Raw genomic sequence first — 20,970 nt, 5'->3', positions numbered from 1 at the left:
AGAGAGAGAGAGAGAGAGAGAGAGAGAGAGAGAGAGAGAGAGAGAGATACCAATGTGGAATTTAAGAAACAAAACAAGTGAGCAAAGAAAAAAATAGACAAAAAAATAGACTCTTAACTGTAGAGAACAAACTGAGAGCTACCAGAGGGGAGGCAGGATAGGGAGGAGTGAAATAGGTGAAGGGCATTAAGAGCACACTTACATGAGCAGTGAGGAATGCACAGAACTGTTGAATCACTATAATGACACCTTAAACTAACATAACACTGTACATTAACTACACTGGAGTTAAAATTAAAAAGAGAGAGAGAGAGAGATGTGATGTTGCTGGACTGCAACATGGAGGAAGGGATCCCCCACAAGGAATGCAGGTGGCCTGGAGAAACTGGAAAATGCCAGGAAACAGATTCTCCCCTAGACTCTCGAAAAGGAGATTCTTGCAGACACCTTGATTTTAGCCCATTTGCACCTGTGTCAGACTTCTGATGTCCAGAAGTATAAGATAGTAATTTGTGTTATTTTAAGCCACTAAATTTGTAGTAATTTGTCTATATAGCAGCATGGACTCTGATAGGATTGTTTCTGCAACATAAAACATAACATATACTCAATACATGCTTTTTCAAATATATAAAAATTAGAACAGCAATAACTATTATGAGAACTTTCTGAAATTGCTTAAACCCCTATAACTCCCAACAGCCTGCCATTCTTATGCCCTCTCATCTGTTTTTTGCTTTTGTTTTGGTTTTTTTGAGGTGAAAGCTTCTTGAAATAAGAAGGGCTTAATGTTCTGAGGAAAACAAGAGAGTACAGTGTCTGCTTGGTAGAGAGTCTTGTGGCAACAAGGAGCCCAAAATGTAAAGTAGGGAGTGAAGAAGGAGGAAAGCAGCCAACTCTGTATGTGGAAGGACGAGCAAGTGGGAGATGGTTCCAGAACCAGAAGTGGCCAGGAAGTACCCTGACTAAAAGATCACCATGTCAACACAAGCTCACCAACTTAGATTTAGAACTCTCTTCAACTTACCCCTCTGAAACTCATTGTGGCCAGTCCCTATCCCCATTACCTTTGTCCCTCACTCATGATTATTCTTGAGGTTTATTTTTATTGTGGTAAAACACAAATAATATAAAATTCATCATTTTATAAAATTTTAAGTGTTTTTATTTTATTTTTGAGAGACAGAGACAGAGACAGAGAGAGAACAAGTGGGGGAAGGACAGAGAGAGAGGGAGACAGAACCCAAAGCAGGCTCCAGGCTCTGAGCTGTCAGCACAGAGCCCAACGCGGGGCTCGAACCCATGATCCATGAGGTCATAACCTGAGCCAAAGTCCGATGCTTAACTGACTGAGCCACCCAGGCGCCCCTAAAATTCATCATTTTAAAGTGTACAATTCAGTGACATTTACAATGTTGTGTAACCATCTCTGCTACTGAATCCCATAACATTTTCATCAAAAGGAAACCCCATGCCCATTAAGCAGTCACTCCCCATCACCCCAATCCCTGGCAACCACTAATCTGCTTTTGTATGGATTTGTCTGTTCTGGACATTTCATATAAATGGAATCATGCAATATTATTTTTTTGTCTGGCTTATTTCACTTAACATAATCTTTCCAAGGTCCCTCTATGTTGTAGCATGAGTCAGAGCTTTATTCCTACTTATGGCTAAACAACATTCCACTGTGTAGATACACCACATTTTGTTTATCTGCTCATCAGTTTACAGACATTAATATTTCCACTTTTTGGCTGTTGTGATTAATGCTGCTATGAAAATTCTTATACAGGTTTCTGTTTGAACATTTGCTTTTCAACTCTTGAGTATATACCTAGGAGTGGAATTTCTAGATCACCTACTTTTATATTTAACTTCTTGAGGAACCACAAAAATGTTTCCCTTGGTGGGTGTACCATTTTACATTCTTACCAAAAGGTATGTCGGTTACTATTTACCCACTTCCTTGACAAAACTTGTTATCTTCCTTTTTCTTTTCTTTTATTTTAATTCTACCCATTCTAATGGGTTTGAAATTGTTTCTCATTGTGGTTTTGACTTGAAATTTCCTAATAACTAATAACATTTTTTCACAGACTTTTTGGCCATTTATATATCTTCTTTGGAGAAATGTCTATTCTGGTCCTTTGCTCATTTTTATTTTTTTTATTTTATTTATTTTATTTATTTATTTTTTCAATATATGAAATTTATTGTCAAATTGGTTTCCATACAACACCCAGTGCTCATCCCAAAAGGTGCCCTCCTCAATACCCATCACCCACCCTCCCCTCTCTCCCACCCCGCATCAACCCTCAGTTTGTTCTCAGTTTTTAAGAGTCTCTTATGCTTTGGCTCTCTCCCACTCTACCTCTTTTTTTTTTTTTCCTTCCCCTCCCCCATGGGTTTCTGTTAAGTTTCTCAAGATCCACATAAGAGTGAAACCATATGGTATCTGTCTTTCTCTGTATGGCTTATTTCACTTAGCATCACACTCTCCATTTCCATCCACGTTGCTACAAAAGGCCATATTTCATTCTTTCTCATTGCCAACGTAGTATTCCATTGTGTATATAAACCACAATTTCTTTATCCATTCATCAGTTGATGGACATTTAGGCTCTTTCCACAATTTGGCTATTGTTGAGAGTGCTGCTATAAACTTTGCTCATTTTTAAATTGGGTTGTTTTTGTTTTTGACTCTGCAGGAGTTGCTTATACATGATGGACACTAGATCATCATCAAACAAGATTTGTGAATATTTTCTCCCATTCTTTGGGTTGTCTTCTTACTCTCTTGACAGTGTTCTTTCATGAATACAAGTTTTTAATTTTTGTGAAATCCAATTTATTTTTTCTTTTGTTGCTTGTACTTTAGGTGTCATATCTGAGAAACCATTGTCAAATCCAAAATCATAAAGATTTGCTTCTGTGTTTTCTTCTAAGAGTTTTATAGTTTTAGCTTTATATTTAGGTTTTTGACCCATTTGGGGTTAGTTTTTTATATGGTGTGAAGTAAGGGTTCAACTTTACTCTTTTGCATGTAGATATCCAGTTAGCAGGAGGCTCATTCTTTATGAACATAAAGAAGTCAGGCACTGCACAGTTAAGATTAGGAGTCACATACTAAATCTGTAACTGACTCAGATGACGAATCTGTTCATCAGGGTTCAGGCTCTCTGAAAAAAGCATCTTGGCCTATTAGTGGTCTTCAAGTACCTGAAGTTCAAGACAGTGACAACCTTCCAGTTTCTTTTCTACTAAAGTTGAAATGGATAGGAATAAGTTAATTTAACTACACTATGAAGGATTCGGTAAATACATAGAATACAATACATTAGTTGACTTTTAAAGAGGTTGCTAAAAATCTTCAGCAAATCTCTTTAAATGTGGGGCAAAATATTAATCACTTAATGGAATCACTTAGAGGAGTTAATGAAAATAGTTATGATTTCCTATATGCTGTCCATATTCAGGAAGGGTAGGAAATGAAAGTGAAATAATGAGGTCATTGATGCCACAGGTACTTATCTCTACAAAGGGAAACAACTAAATGACAAGGGTCAAGCCACCAAGCTGATCTTGTGCTACCTAGCCTTTCCCTGCTGACATTGGGTCCAGGACCCTTCAATCAGTTCTCTAAAGGGGACACAATGGTTTTAGGTTTGTTCACAAACTTAAATGAGATCAATGAATCCAGTTATAGACTGCCAGAAGGCTTTTCTTTTTCTTTGCTTCCCTCAACTATAATTCTGTTTCATAAATCTGATCAGAGTGAATTTTAATTCATTTTTAGTTTTTCATTGCTTGAACAAGGGTGGTCACTTTACTTATTTATTAACTCAGTAAAGCATGTTCTGAATAGCCAATATATACAGAGTCTGGGACACAAAACTGTTAATTAAAAAATGGTACTATAGCTTTAATAATTTTGTTTTCTCTATAAATCTTCATAACATGTATTCTTTCTCCCTCTCACCCTACCTTACTCTAAAAATAATTTAATGCAGGCTTGCTGTTAAAATCTTTACACTTCTCATATGTGTCTTGTTTCTACTTCATTTTCTTCCTTAAGATAATTAAGAATGTGGGGCAGCAGGAGGAGGAGAATTTTTAAGAGACAAAAAAAAAAATATCCCCTATAAATATCTCTAATAGTTAACATAAGGGTAACAATTCAAACTGTCATTATTCTTCAATAATCTTATTAAGTACAAAATAATAGTGAAACCACATTTTAATAAATGTTTTAGTTTAAAATAATTTTAGGAGTGCCTGGGTGGCTCAGTTGGTTAAGCATCTGATTTCAGTTTAGGTCATGGTCTCATGGTTAGTGAGTTCAAGTCCTGAATCGGGCTCTGTGCTAACAGTGCAGAGCCTGCTTGGGATTCTTTCTCCCTCTCCCACTCTCTCTGTTTCTCCCCCACTTGTTGTCTCTCTCTCTCTCTCTCTCTGTCTGTCTCTCTCTCAAAAAAATATGAATAAACTTTAAAAAATAAATAAATAAGGGGCACCTAGGTGGCTCAGTCAGTTAAGTGTCCGACTTTGGCTCAGGTCATGATCTCACAGTTCGTGGGTTCAAGCCCTGCATTGGGCTCTGTGTTGATAGCTCAGAGCCTGAAGCCTGCTTCAGATTCTGCCTCCCTCTCTCTGCCCATCCTCCGCGCATGCTCTGTCTCTCTCTCTCTCTCTTAAAAATAAAGAAACATTGGGGCAGTTGGGCGACTGACATCAGCTCAGGTCATGATTTCATGGTCCAGTCGATGGGTTTGAGCCCCAAGTCAGGCTCTGTGCTGACAGCTCAGAACCTGGAGCCTGCTTTGCATTCTGTGTCTCCCTCTCTCTCTGCACCTCCCCCACTCGCACTGTCTCTCTGTCTCAAAAATAAATAAATACTTCTTAAAAATAAAAAAAAACATTAAAAAAGAACAAGATTAAAAAAATAAAAATAATAAAAATTTACATTTGCAGAAAAATTACAAAACTAATACAGAGAGAGTTTATGGATACCCTTCATTTATTAGCTTCCTCTAATATTAACAATTTATAATATCAAAGTACAATGATCAAAACCAGGAAATACAAGCACAATAAAATGAACCAAACAACTGATCTTTTTGATATTTCACCAATTTTTCTTCTAATGTCCCTTTTCTGTTCCAGGATCCAATCTAAGATCTCACACTGCATTTAACTGTCGTGTCTCCTTAGTCTCTTCCAATCTGTGACAGTTCCTCATTCCTTCCTTCGCTTTCATGATAAATATTTTGGATAAGTTCTGGTCAATTATTTAGAAGAATTTATTTTACTTTGGGTTCTTTTAGTGTTTTCTGACAATTAGATTCAGGTTGTGCACTTTTTGCTATTATTCTTAAACCACAGAATGCTGTTGTGTCTTTCTCATTGCACCACATCAGAGGATACCTGATGTCAGTATGTCTTATTACTGGTAATGTTAACCTTGGTCACTTGGTTAAGGTGGTGCCTAGCAGGTCTCTCCACTGTAAACTTACTATTTTTGGTTTTCTAATTGATAAATACCTTTGGGGAGATACTTTGAGACTCAGTTAATATCTTGCTACTACTCACACTTGTGTCCATTGATTTCCCCACCCATTGGTGGGATCTTACATGCAACAATTATTACTGTAGTATCTGCCTAGTGGTGATTTTTGTATCTTCTTCATTCCATCTGTATTTGTTCACTGAAAAAGCTGTTCCTTCTTCACCTAAATTATTTATAGCAATATGGTCTCATGGACATTTTATCCTATGGGTTATAATCTAGTACCACCATTATTTACTTTATGGTTTAAATTATTGTCTTGGCTATTGGAAACTCCTTCAAGTTGGCTCCTAGGTCCTTTTGACATACCCCAACGTTTTTTGAATATTTTTTTATTTTCTGTGATCAAAAGATAGTCCATATATATTGTCCCTGTCCCAGGTCTGGAATTAACCACTTATTCAAGGAGTCCTGGTTACTCTTATTGGAGAATAGTACTTAGAAATCAAGACCTGGACTCTAGATGTGTTTGTTGCTATGGTCATTGTTCCTGGACCTATTCAGCAAAGACATGTACATGTACTAACCCATGCATATACACTAAACCAGGAGTTCATGCTGATATCTCTGATCAATCCATTATGACGCCTCATTCTAGTCTTTCCTTATCCTCATATGTTCTTTATCAGACAGTGAGAAACCTGGCTGTTATTTTCCATAATATATTCACTTCACTCCTAGTAGACAAATAAAATAATTCTAAAATTGCCAATATATACCCCGGTGAGAAACAGATTCACTAACTAAAGTACATTTTTTGTTCTTTTCCCCTTTACAATAAATATGCATTTAAAATACTGTTTTCCTGTGAATTGGGTTAGTTCTTCCTGGGCTCCTTCAGAATGGTTAGGTTATTCATTTTCAATGTTTATACTTTATATTCTCCCCATGTCTGGTCAGTTTTAATTAGTTGTAGGGTAGGGGGATATATAAAACATAACTGTGTTCTACTAATCAAAGCTATACAGCAAGACACGCTCCAAGAAGGGTATCTCCCTCCTCATTCCAGCTAACCTATTCCCACCCCTCTCTTTTATATAGCCCCTTCCCACATTCAACCTATAGGTGCCTAATTTCTCTAGTCTTCAATTATCCTTATTGCACTTCTTTTGCACAATAAACTGATACATGCGTATTTTCTTTTGTCTCCTTCTTTCTTACATAAAGGGTAGTGTACCAATGATACCCTTTTATACCTTGCCTATACATTTAACAGTATGTCACTCCAAAGCTGTTCAGAGGTTTTTCTCATTTTCTTTAATAGTTGCATAGTACTCCATTGTGTGGGCAATATTATTTATTCAAATGATGTATGGGCACTGTATTAGTTTCTTACTGCTGTGACAAATTTGTTGTAGCTTTAAATTTATCCAAACTGGTTTCTATCTCTTACAATGAGACCTATTATGATATAAATACAACAAAATACTACCTATTTCTACACAGCCTTCCAGCAGGGATTACCTAGAGTGCAAAAGCAGTTTTCTGCTAGGTTTCAGTCCTTCCTAAAAAGTTCTTCATTTAAGGGGCGCCTGGGTGGCTGAGTCGGTTAAGCATCTGACTTCAGCTCAGGTCATGATCTCACGGTTTGTGAGTTAGAGCCTCGTGTCTGGCTCTGTGCTGACAGCTCAGAGCCTGGAGCCTGCTTCAGATTCTGTGTCTCCCTCTCTTTCTGCTCTTCCCCCACTCATGCTCTGTCTCTCTCCCCTTCAAAAATAAATATACTTTAAAAAAAAAGTTCTTCATTTAATATTTTTAAATGCCTTCTAGATGTTAAGAGCCTTTAAATGTAAAAATAAAAATAGCCTTTCATATGTGAAAATGTTCTATTTAAATACATTTTTTGGTGTTGCTGTTAGTATTCATAAACCACCCAGAGACAGATTCATTTAGAATTACAAAGTATGATTGAAGGTATTATGTTAAAGAATACAGCCCTAGTGCATTTCTTAATAATACATGACCAAGTAAAAAACCCACTTTTGGGGGGAGTCAATGTGTACATGAGGATTTTTTGGGAAAATGAGAACCATGCAAATTAGGAATAAGAAACCACGTCTCCATTTGGTCCTTAGTGCCTATTCCAAGAGATGGGCTTCCAAATTATACTGCAGAAGGACAAAGGAAAATGCAGTGTGAGGTAGTGAACAGAGATTATCACACAGAGAAATGTGCACTGTTCTAAAGATGTTCTTGAATATAATGTTTTCCTCTCAACTTCTCCTACATTATGCTCTGCTCCCTGATGCATACTTCTTATTCCCTGACAATCGCTGCCTCTCCTCCTCTTATTCCCTGTCGATCGCTGCCTACATTATGCTCTGCTCCCTGATCCATACTTTCTTTTATTTTTTATTTTTTAAAATTTACATCCAAATTAGTTAGCATATAGTGAAACAATGATTTCAGGAGTAGATTCCTTAATGCCCCTTACCCATTTAGCCCATTCCCCCTCCCACAACCCCTCTAGTAACTCTCAGTTTGTTTGTTCTCCATATTTATGAGTGCCTTCTGTTTTGTCCGCCTCCCTGTTTTTATATTATTTTTGTTTCCCTTCCCTTATGTTCATCTTTTTGTCTCTTAAAGTCCTCATATGAGTGAAGCAATATGATTTTTGTCTTCCTCTGACTGGCTAATTTCACTTAGCATAATACCCTCCAGTTCCATCCACGTAGTTGCAAATGGCAAGATTTCATTCTTTTTTTTTTTTAATTTTTTTAAATGTTTATTTATTTTTGAGACAGAGAGAGACAGAGCATGAACAGGGGAGGGTCAGAGAGAGGGAGACACAGAATCTGAAACAGGCTCCAGGCTCTGAGCTGTCAGTATAGAGCCCGACGCGGGGCTCAAACTCACGGACCACGAAATCATGATCTGAGCCAAAGTCGGCTGCTTAACCGACTGAACCACCCAGGCGCCCCGATTTCATTCTTTTTGATTGCCGAGTAATACTCCACTGTATATATACCACATTTTCTTTATCCACTCATCCATCGATGGACATTTGGGCTCTTTCCATACTTTGGCTATTGTTGATAGTGCTGCTATAAACATGGGGGTGCACGTGTCCCTTTGAAACAGCACACCTGTATCCTATGGATAAATGCCTAGTAGTGCAATTGCTGGGTTGTAGGGTAGTTCTATTTTTAGTTTTTTGAGGAACCTCCATACTGTTTTCCAGAGTGGCTGCACCAGCTTGCATTCCCATCTGATCCATACTTTCTTACTCCCTGATGATCACTGCCTATGTTATGCTCTGCTCCCTTATCCATACTTTCTTATTCCCTGACGATTGCTGCCTATGTTATGCTCTGCTCCCTGATTCATACTTTCTTACTCCCTGATGATCACTTCCCTTATTTCCTAATGAAATTGCTCCATGTTTCTGTGGAGGTACCTATAGAGACATGGTCAGAACTGTGGAGGTATCTACAGGGACACGGTTAGAACTGTTGAGGTACCTACAGAGACATGGTTGAACTGTGGATGCATCTACAGACACGGTCAGAACTGCTGACCAAGCTTTCAATGACTTCTGGATTAAGTAACTGACTGTGAAGCTCTCTTGCCAATTATTGGAAACAAATTCATATCATGCCTCAGAGTAATGATCACCTAGTCAAGGTAAGATTCACTTCTTCAGACACGTGTTTTTATAGCTTACATAATTAATTTCACCCAAGCCTTAATAAAAGTCTGTCCTCTGCCCCTGATCTCTGCCCTCGGAACCAGTAACACATCAGAATGTGGTTTGCAAAGAGTTCAACCTTAGGCTCTATCTCAGGCAAAAAGGGAGTTGATTAAAAAAACAGGCATGTTTAAGTCAGTGTTAGAGGGAAGTGATAGTGAATTTTGTTTGCAGCATCTAATGTGTGGTTCTTTTTTGTAAATGGAAAGTTACTTTAAAAAAACTCCTTATGAAAGAGTCCTCATATTGGGAAGGTTCATTCAGTTATATTATTTCCAATTATTTTCCCCTCTTCCTTCATTTCCTTACATCTGAACCATTCATTTTTTCCCCTCAATGACTATGTTGAAAACCTCATAAATATATTTTGCCTTCTCTACTTTCTCTCCACCTTCCCTTCCCAACTGATCAGCAAGTAAATGTGGATTGCAAGTTCTTACTTCCCAAGGATTTAATAAACCTCAGCCACTACATCAAAAATTCTAGATCATTAGCCCTTTCAAAATTTTTGAAAAATTGACTTAACAAAGATAAATATAACTAATGTTCACAGTTCTTAAGAAAGGGATATATGTGGGGCGCCTGGGTGGCTCAGTCGGTTAAGCGTCCAACGTGGGCTCAGGTCATGATCTCGTGGTTCGTGGGTTTGGGCCCCGCATCAGGATCCATGCTCACAGCTCAGGGCCTGGAACCTGCTTCAGATTCTGTGTCTCCCTCTCTTTCTACCCTTCCCCTGCTTGTGCTCTCTCTCTCTACCTCTCAAGAATAACATTAAACATAATAGTAATAAACATTAAAATAATAATAAAACATTAAAAAATAATAATAATAATTGCCAATTTTTACCGAGTGCTTGTTAAATGCCAGCCATTATTCTATACATTTTATGTATTCTCTTATTTTGTTTCATAATAACCTGGTAAAGAGACCCTATTATTATGACCATTTTATAGATGAGGAAGCTGAAACCCAGAGAGGTAAAGGAGCTTGTCTAAAGTTACGCAGCTGGTGTGGAGTAGAACCAAGATTCAAACCAGGGAGTCTGACTACTTTTCGCACTTTTACATAACCATATTTGTCTCTCCCTGCTTCAATTATTCATTCATAAGACATACACAAAATCCAGGGCATTAACCAATATAAGAATGTAAGTTAACCTTAAACAATTTGGCTTACGCATATCTATGTAATAATTACACAGTAGTGACATAGTAAATGGGAAGCACAAGTAGAAGTTTTAAGATAAAATTTAGGATAAGCTGTGGAAATAAGAAATACACCCTTCTGGGACTTATTGTCAATGACAAGTTACATAAGCATATCAACCCTAAGCAATTACTCAGAATTATATAGCATCTTTATTGTTAGCATCTATGACAACTTGCCAAGTATCACTTAATTTATCCCAAGAGGCCCTCCCTGGAGCAGTCCCGAGGAGAGCAGATTATATAATTTATCACAATGTCTAAAATATAAATGGAGAAAGGAAAAAACAAAAACACTGAAAAATCAAGAGGTTTGTTCCAAAACGTGCAGACTGTTTAAGTCTCGTTTTGATTAAACCCTAGTACCCGGCATTGTTGTTGTAAGAGATTTGTTGCCTTTCCTTCTGGACCTCATAGTGCAGATAACAGAGCTCTAAGTGGTGTGAAGTTCATTGCTGCCCAGGCCAGGCCAACTCCTCACCTCTGTGCACCCCTGCAGCAATGGAGATTGGTGTAGGATTACCTGATTGAGGAGAATGTGCCCCTACCCCCTTGAGCCTGGTAGCGGTGGGAAAGGGGAAGGTGCATTGAATTATCTGTGAGGCTTTTCCAACCAAGCCTCCTTCCCACAGATTCTCTACTCAACCTAACAAGTGGCCAGCTTTAGGGTGTCTTGGCTTACTAAAAGGATGAGGACAGCTGAGCTGGACAAAATATGAAAAGAAATGAACATACCAGGGTGGCTGTGGGACTGCCCTTTTTTCCTCATGATTGAATACAATTAAAGGCCAACCTTACCTCTGCTCCAAGGCCACAGACCCTGCCTTTGATTCTGGAGGACAGTCTCAGGAATGTGTGCCACTGCTCACAGGGTGATGAGGAGAAGGCGCAGTGCTGAATCAACACCGAGTTTACCACTGCTTCTGACCAAAGACTAAGGAATAGCCATTGTGACATCATCTTTTACCCAACAACACAATTCGTTACATGTGACAAACTAGTTTTGTGGAATTTTCTGACATAAAATCATGAAAAATACTGTGATAATCTAGATAAAATTAGTATTGCAGTTGGTTATGACTTCCTTCTGTTATCTTAGCCTTTTCCCCCTCAGGCAATGTTTTTGGACATCTTGGCTTTTTTCTGTTTCACCCCGAATGATCAAATGTCAAAAATTGCAAATGCTTCAAAGATAAGTAATCTTATTTTGATTTAGCACAAATCAAAACCATATTGCATCACATAAAGTTGTGTTAAATCAATGATTATAGATAAACTGAATGATGCTTTAAGCACATACAAACATTTAATCTTTGGAGCCAAATTCCAAGGTCTTTTGGTGGCCAACATAAATTCATCCAAGTATTTTTCTGTTGGTATATGCTATATATCCTTTATTTGTTTTTCTTAGAAAATTCTGCTACTTTGATATTTAGAGTAGGGAGACCTAATAGGGCAAAAGAACAAATATCTCCTTTGCAACAATTTTCTGACAATTAGCCATTATAGTAGTCAACAGAACTTTTTTTTTAAGATTTAGTCTTTTTGAATTTCAAAGACATTTAAAAAGTTCTTTAAAAAGTTCTCTCCTGAAATGTTCCTGTTTGACATGATACAGGGAAGGCAGCACACATGTAGATTTGACTGCCATCACTACACTTTATTTCCAACACCCTGGACTTGCCTTTTTACACTTACTGTCTCTCAAAAGATTTGTGAGGTAGGTGTGTAATCGCTGCATTTGGTGGATTGAGGTAACTGCTGTGTAGAGTCCCACATCTAAGACCAGAGAGCTAATACCAAAGGCCTGAGGTCAGAGTCTGGATCTCCCTGGCTCCAAAGTCACAAACCCCACCTTTATTTGGTGAATTATGGAAGGCCACCAAGAATAAACACTGTAGAAGAAAGGCGAGGATGGTGTACTGGTGTTCACATTCTGCCCTTGGATCCTGTGGGAGAGAGCCCAGGTAGGAAGGGTCTCCAGGCCCCACAGCTACCTCTCTGAGTCTCTGCCCAAGGCCCCTCCGTTTGGCCTCTCCTGTGATCTTCAGATTCTGAAAATGGTCTAGCATCAGTCCGCCTTGGCCAATTCTGTCAACATGTCCAGATCTTCCCTTAGCACTCCCATGGTTTTACAGGTTAATTTTACATGGACAAAGGTAAGCAAAATAGAGACATAACTAGTTTATGAAAATATAAACTTAACTAGATACAGAGTGTGCTGTTCCTGAGATCCTAAGCCAAAAAACATCCTAGCCTGAGGCAGATGAAGGCTGGCACCAGGCTTTCAGAATCTTCTAGACAGCCTGTGTTGGTTTCTTCAATGAATATCTAATCCAGATGATACCTTCCTGGTGCATCTGGCCACATTCATCAACCATCCTGGGTATTTTACACTTCAGGCCCCTGGAAACCTCACCTTTGCTCCTCACTCCTCCTTGACATTTCTCTTCGTCACTTAGGTTTTCCTGAAGCACATTCTCATTGAGACCTCCCAGGGTCCCTATCCTTCAGAGGAGGTGAGTTTCACGTACTGTGAAGCAAGTCCCTCCGCTTCATATTTGTAAAGGCTTTAGGTCACAAAGGAAGGCCATCCTACCCTGGAGTTCATGCCAGAATCCCTTCTCTCTGAGGGACAGAGGCAAACTCCCGTCACTTCCTATTTTCTCTCTGGTATCACTCTGGATGACCCAGTAACATTCTATCCCTTTCTAAGAGCTTGTAGAGAGTGGGTCATCTGCAAAGCAGAGACAATGGGTACACTTAGGATTAAATCCTCAGATTTTTCCTAGATCAGTTTATCCTCTCTGGCCACCTCCCCAGGTCCTCCTTGATGACTCATTACTCAGATGTTGTCAGGAGAAATTAAAAAAATCTTCCCAGAGTCTTTTAATCACCCCCTGAAAGCACATGGCAGTTGGTACAGACTGAGAAAGAAAAATGTACCCCTGACAGCTAGGCCCTGGCACTACCAGTTAGGCCATGGTGTTCTTCTAGGGAACATAAGCAGCTTCAGAGAGCACCACCATCAGACAAGACCACTCTATAATCATGTCAGAAAATAGACAAAGAAATGGACATTGTCCAAACTACAGAGATGACTGGGTGACCCCCTGCCCCATGCTGACTAATGTGAGGGCTGTTCCTTCTCTATTTACAACTTGCACATGCTTAGTTCCTGCCACCTTCTAGATAAGAAGACTTAAAATATCCAGTCATGGAATTATTCCCACTTTCTGACAGCACTCAGTCCAGATGATCTCTGAACCTTCCCCCAAATTATTTAACACAAGTCTATGTCCTATAAATCTCTTCTAATAGTCTCTTACTGAGACACCCCACACTTCCTATGGTATGTTTCTCTTTCGCTGCAACAAGTCAATGAACTCTACTTTTTTTACTTTACTTTTCTGGTGGTCTTCAGCAGGAGGAGCACTAGGATAAGATAATAAATATCTAATGCTTATTTAACATTTTCTCTATGCCAAGTACTATTCTAAGCTCTCTGAACATATTAACCCCTGTAATCCTTGTTACACATACCGAGATTGCCACTATTACTATTTCCATTTTGTAGATGGGAAACTGAGGCACCAGGAGGTTGAGTAAGTGGCAGCCCTGTTTCCCAGAAGAGGAACACTCCATCACAAGTTTGGGCAGTCTTTAAACTATGGAACAGACAAGAAAACACTTCAGTTCTCCATGTTCTTTAGGACCAGGGTGATAGAAGGCTAGACTAGTTCCCTAGGACTATATACTTGCTAATTTTAAGCCAAAACTTGGAAAGTCAGAGGGAAAGAGTAGGAGAGTGACCTCATTTCTGAAGAATTTTTATTTTCTTCACTGCAAAAATATGATCTCCTGCCAAGAATAATGAGTTTATATAGGTTTTAAGGTATATTCCCCATGATATTCTCCACATAGCCTGTGATATTTGAGTGTTTACCAATGTGACAGGCATGGTTTCAGATTATCACTAATCAACAGAATTAATATCTCAGGGCTTGGCTCACTCGATTTCTCAACAACTCTTGATACAGTTGATCACTGATCACTCCCTCCTTGAAACTACTGTCCTCAATGCTGGGAAAGCCTATCTCCTGGTTCCCCTCCTCCTTCGCTAATGAAGCCATCTCAGTCTCTTCTGCCTCCTCTGCTCCCTGTTGCACGTTCCAGGAGTGGCCCTGGCTCATATCACAGTTGTCTTCTCTGTCTGTGCTCATGTCATAGGGGATCTCGTTCAATCTCCTAATTTCAAATACCACCTATATAACTGATAACTTCAGATTTATATTTCTACCCTAGACCGATCATACGGTCTACTTGACGTCTCTACCTAGATGTCCATAAACACCTCAAACATGTTCAAACCACACACAATTCCTTATTCTTACCCCACCGATCCCATTCTTAGCCATCAGATCTGCTCATCCTGGCGGCTTCCCCATATCCACAAGTGCGACCACCATGCTGTGCTCAGGCTTCAAACCTGAGGTTACCTCTTACTCTTCCCTTTCTCTCACACCCCATTACCCAGTCCATCAGAAAATCACTTTCAGCTCTAAGTTCCAAAATATCCAGAATCTAACCACTTCTCACCACCTCCATTGCTACCACACTGCTCCAAGCCTCATCTTTTGCCTCCATTCGTGCTATAGCCTCCTAACTGTTCCCCTACAACTTATTTCCTTCTTATACTGAAGCATGTCATAGACATAGTGAAGTACACAAACCCTATGTATACAGGTCAATAAATTTCTACATATGTTTATACCGGTATAAGTACCACCAAGATCAATATATAGAACATCTTCAGCCCTTAGGAGGCTTCCTCCTGCCCCTCTCTCTCTCTCTCTCTCTCTCTCTCTCTCTCTCTCACTGCTTAAAGGCAACCATTATCCAGACCTCTATCCTCATAAATTAGTTTTGCCTATGTTAATGCTTCATATGTATGCAATCACACAGTATGCATTCTTTTGTCTTTTTTTCCCATTCAATATTATGTCCACATTGTTTATTCATATTGTTGCTTGTAGCCATAATTCATTTTTTCCAGGCTTTGTAGTATTCAATTACACAAAACCACGATTTATTTATCCATTCTATTGTTGATGGGTATTTGGATTGATTCCAGTTTGGGTCTATTATGAATATTGCTGCTATGAACACACATGCTCATCTCTCAGACTGGTCCTGTTAAAGCATCAAATCACACAAATTCCTGCTTATAACCTCCAGCAGCTTCCCATCTTCTTCAGAGTAAAAACTAAAGTTCCAGCAAGGCATGTGAGAAACTGAATTTTGAATTTTATCTTATTCTAATTAATATCATTAATTTCAAGTTAATATATTGCTAGTGGCTACCATAATGTACAACACACCGCTACAGTAACTCTGGATGTCTGGCAGGTAAAGCAATTTTCAAAATAGTTTTTTTCTGGCATATTTTTCATCTAAGTAAATTTACAACAAGCTTTTGAAGTTCACTAAGATAATTCCTGATAGGATTCTGGTTGGAATTTATTCTTGGGTATTATATAGTATTTATAATATTATGAATAGTTTTTAATGGTTTCTGGCATATAAACATTTTTAATTTTTGTATGTTGAGCTTATATGATCTTATATTCAGCCATCCTGCTAAATTATCTTGTTGATTTTCATAGTTCTGGGGGGGGGGGGGGCTTTTTTAGTCATTTTTCAACTTATTTTCTCAAATCTTATAAATAATCATTATCCATTTGTTTAAATTCCTACTTTTACTGCACTATGGTTAAAAATGGTCTACGAGATTTTTGACTTGAGAATTTATTGGGATATTTTATTGTGGTATAATACAATGTTCACTAAATATTTATAAAGAATATTTTCCTATGTTTATTGGGCTATACACATATACATAAAATTAACTTGTTAATTTAGTTGCTCAAATCCTCAATATTCCTACAATTTCTTTTTTTAAAGTTTATTTGTTTATTTTGAGTGAGAGCGGGAGAGTGGCTGAGACCAACTGAGCCACCCAGGTGCCCTAAATTGATTTTCTATTGGATTTGATACAGGGCGTGCTGTCTTCCTCCAGACTCAGAATTAATGATGCCAATATCTTTCATGAAAACTCATGCCTTTCCCTTCCTACCACACTGTCTTTTATGTGGCCTTTCCCCCCGCCTCCCACTGTGGGCTGATACTAAGCCACTATTGCTTTTAATACTTCACATCTTAGCTTGCTTATCAGTACTATCAAATTAGGTTTTAGTTTTCAAAAATGAGGTCAGTGTGAATAAACATCCCATCACAAAAAATGTATCTCTTTCTCATTAAGCAGAAACATTCTTGAGGATTATAGAAGAACATTTTATAACACAAACCTCTAATTACATTTATGTTTATGTTTCCCAATTTGACCTCTCCCTGTCTGTGGCTATTCAGTTTGGGTTTTTACTTAGCATTATATTGCAGGAGGAATGAGTATTTCTGCAGGGATTTAACAGCAGCAAATCGAAGATTTATTGGTTATGACTGGGTCAGGCTCACCTTTCTGTAGAACTCTTAGACCCATACACATCAGAAAACGACAAAATGTAAAAATAACAATTTCTTCCATTTCAGGAATTAATGGTTATTTTCTTATAATAATGAAATGGTATTTTATTCTTAAAATCACATGTGAACATGAATATTGGAAGTATTATTTCCCAGAAACAGGAAACTAAATAATGGATTCTTTCTACAGCCTACTTCTGTCTTTATACTTAAATCAGGTTTAAATAAGAAACTTCCAATATAAGGTTTGCCGAAAATTCGTAAGAAATGGAGATGACCTACCCCATGAATTCTTCCTATTAGCAATTATGTCGCTATATTAACTTTCTGATATTAATTGGATTCTGATTTTAGTTATTGTGCAAACATATTTTCTTCTAAATAAAAGAATATCCAGATTAACAACCATCCAAACTGAGCTCCCCAAATACCCTGTAAAAAATGGTGATGGGCTGATATCTGAGCAATGTTTTAAAGGAAGGCAGATCACTTCAACTCACCCTCTTGACCAAAAATTTAGTATGGTGTATATGGCACCTCTATAGGGCAAGTAAGCATCTAATACTCAAGGACAGTGATATTAGTATCAGACATAAGAAAACTTGAAGAAAATACAGAAACATTTACTGAGCAAAAAAACCCAATATTCTTCCCACCTCTTGCCACTGCAAGGAAAACCTGGTGTGTTTTGGTATGAGAATAGAAAAATATGGAATATAATGCTTGAAAGTAATGATTTGTGAAAAGGAATATATATATATATATATATATATATATATATATATAATGCTAAACAGTTTTTCCTTTCTTCTTTTATAAATGTAAAGATGGAATGTTTTATTATAAAATTATTTATAATTTTTTGCATCTGACTAGAATTATTCCTTACCAAGTGGTTCAGATGTTTTTGAATAATTTACTGAGAGTGGAATACAAAAGGCCTTTTTAAGATACAGGAAGAATTACGAAGTCAGGCGACTATATAACCACATATCTTCCTTATTTTTTATAATGATTTAAAATAAACACATGCTGGGGCACCTAGGTGGCTCGGTCGGTTAAGCATCCAACTTTGGCTCAGGTTATGATCTCACAGTTTGCGAGTTCGAGCCCCGTGTCAGGCTCTGTGCTGACAGCTCAGAGCCTGGAGCCTGCTTCAGATTCTGTGTCTCCCTCTCTCTCTGCCCCTCTCCTTGCTCACGCTCTGTCTCTCTCTCAAAATTAAATAAACAGTAAAAAAAAAACTTAAATAAACACATGCTGTCATTTACCTATCATGACTAACGCTGAAAGGGTAGTCTGTCCCATTTCTTTTTTTTTTTAAACACCTTTGCTGAGGTATAATTGACATAGTATAAAATCCACCCATTGTAAGGATTCAATTCAGTTATTCTTAGTACATTTATAGTGTTCTGCAACCATCACCATAATCCAGTTTTAGAACATTTCCATCATCTCCAGAATTCCCTTGTGCTCATTTAGAGTAAGTCTTGGATCCCAACACCCAACCTGGAAAATCACTAATCTACCTTCTGTCTCTATAGATCTGCTTTTTCTAGACATTTCAAACAAATGGAATTATACAGTACTGTATCTGTCTGGCTTCTTTCACAAAGTATAATAATTCTGAGTTTCATCCATGTTGTAGTATATTTCCTCCTCCGAGGGAATTTTAGAATCAGCTTGTCAAAAAAAAATGTTTTATTTATTTTTTAACTTTATTTATTTATTTTGAGGGAGAGAGAGAGAGGCAGAGAGAGGGAGAGACAGAATCCCAAGCAGGCTCCACGCTGCCAGTGAAGAGCCTGATGTGGGCTCAAACCCATGAATTGTGAGATCATGACCTGAGCCAGATTCAAGAGTCATAGACGCTTAACCGACTGAGCCACCCAGGTGCCCCTGTCAAAAAAAGGTTTTAAAAACTCCTGTCAGCCAGGTGGGAAAGTCTTTGCTCAGCATAGCCTTTAATGACTCTTGTTTCTTGCTTGGATTCTCCATCTGCTGAAGTATTTTGGAATAATTATTTTAGATTTAGAACATTTCTGAATGTAATAAAACTACATGAAAGTACAAAAGTACTTTTTATTGGATAAAGACCTTCAGTTTCAGGATTCCCTTAAGACATCAACATGTAGGATTAGAAGCACTACCATTGAGAAGACAGAAAGGAAAATAAATAAAGAATATCTACATGGTTATAGTTGTATTCAGTGTGGTTAGTGTTATCTTTTTTTTTTTTTTTTTTTTTTTTTTTTTACTTCTCTTTTGCTTTGGCTCATATCCTGAAAATAAATACTTTGCAAATTTCCTGGCTATCATGGTAAGAGGTGTTAAACAATATAATTCTCCATTTTATTGTGACTGTAATAGCGTCTCATTAGACCAAAGTCATGTATCTGACAACTTCTTGTCTGGCCCATGATGAGGAAACAAGGAGAAATCACTTAAAGACAAAAGAACCAAATAATTATAACAATTGTTATTAATAATTATAACAATTATATTTATATACAATTGTATACATATAATATATATAATTATAATAATAATTGTAATAAGTATAACATACTCATAGGACATCCCTATCATGTCCTCATTAGAAATTTATGTACTTCTACTTTATACACAGTTCTAACAAGCTTTGCTCTCTTACTGCCCCTAAGACAATCAAAAGCAACAGATCATTGAGAGGGAGAGAAAGAGACGAAAGGGAACCAGGAGACCCTGGTGCTTAGAAGAGGATTTACTACCAAGAGTGAGAAATAAGCACTTGATACAGGAGGAGACAGAAAACAGATGCAGAGGCCTGGGACCACTCAGCGAACTATGACAGCACAGCTGGATTACAGCCCAGGAGAGCTAATGATGAGTCTATGTCTTTACTAAAAGAAGGTTCCTAATGTTCAAACCTAGAAAAAGGTATGTAACTACTAGCTAACTAAATTCATAAATAAATAAACAACCAAACTACTTTGGTTTGCTATATTCTATTATGAAGGCAGCAGCATTTATACCATATACTACAGTAAAAGCAGTATATAGCTTTTAGACAAATGTCTGTTAAAATGGTTAGAAATCTTTTGCAAATTTCTTGCTAGAAGGAGTATATTTCAGTCCTCAGGATAATGCTTTTATTTTTTATTTATTTTTATTTTTTAATGTTTATTTTTGAGAGAGAGAGAAAGAGTGAGAGTGAGAGATAGAGATAGAAAGAGAGAGAGAAAGAGAGAGAGAGAGAGAGAGAGGACGAGCAGGAAAGGGCCAGAGAGAGAGAGGTCGACAGAATCCAAAGCAGGCTCCAGACTCTGAGCCATTAGCACAGAGCCTGACACGGGGCTTGAACCCACAAACTGCAAGATCATGACCTAAGCTGAAGTCAGAGGCTTAACTAACTGAGCCACCCAGGTACCTCAGAATAATGCTTTTAAATATGAACAGATGATTCCTAATATTGCTGAAAATGTAGCATTTCTGCATTTCTTATTTTTTGGCCTGTCCTCATCAACTGACAAAAATTACGATGCTGGGCTAATCTTTGGGAGATTGCAACCCCATTCATAACTAGATATTACAACATTTAAAGTCCATACTATAAAGAAGTTATTGATTATTGTTGGGTTAAGTTACATTTGCAGTAAACTAAACATCTTATGAATTAGGTTGTATAAAACATTTTTCTATTACTCAATGAACATGGGACTTATTATCTGAAAATAAATAGTACGGAAGATAGGTTTCACTGAGAACAATGGATCAACAGTCCAGAGAGGGAGCTTGTGCCCTGCCAACTACTCATTTGGCAAACTTGCACATGCCTTTTAACCTTCTTGAGCTACAGTTTCTTCATCTAAGAGGTAAAAGAAAACCCAGTACAAACAGAACTACAGATACAGGCAAGTTACCTAATCATTCTTACCCCTCAGTTTCCTCTTTTGGAAAAATGGGGATGTTTGTTACCTCTACCA

General features: G+C 37.8%; 1 protein-coding gene and 1 long non-coding RNA gene across 4 annotated transcripts in view; one reads left to right on the top strand and one right to left on the bottom strand.

The window, feature by feature from the left end:
• LOC121013714 (uncharacterized) overlaps positions 1 to 20,970 on the bottom strand; it is a 126,490-nt gene that overhangs the window by 18,575 nt on the left and 86,945 nt on the right. The gene's annotated exons all lie outside the window — the stretch shown is intronic.
• Positions 1 to 20,970, top strand: part of PLGRKT (plasminogen receptor with a C-terminal lysine) — a 41,066-nt gene that overhangs the window by 4,598 nt on the left and 15,498 nt on the right. The gene's annotated exons all lie outside the window — the stretch shown is intronic.

This window comes from Herpailurus yagouaroundi, unplaced genomic scaffold, assembly GCF_014898765.1.
Source record: "Herpailurus yagouaroundi ecotype Mexico unplaced genomic scaffold, PumYag 199, whole genome shotgun sequence".
Classification (NCBI taxonomy): Eukaryota; Metazoa; Chordata; class Mammalia; order Carnivora; family Felidae; genus Herpailurus; species Herpailurus yagouaroundi.
This window is presented reverse-complemented; position numbering and strand designations above follow the sequence as displayed.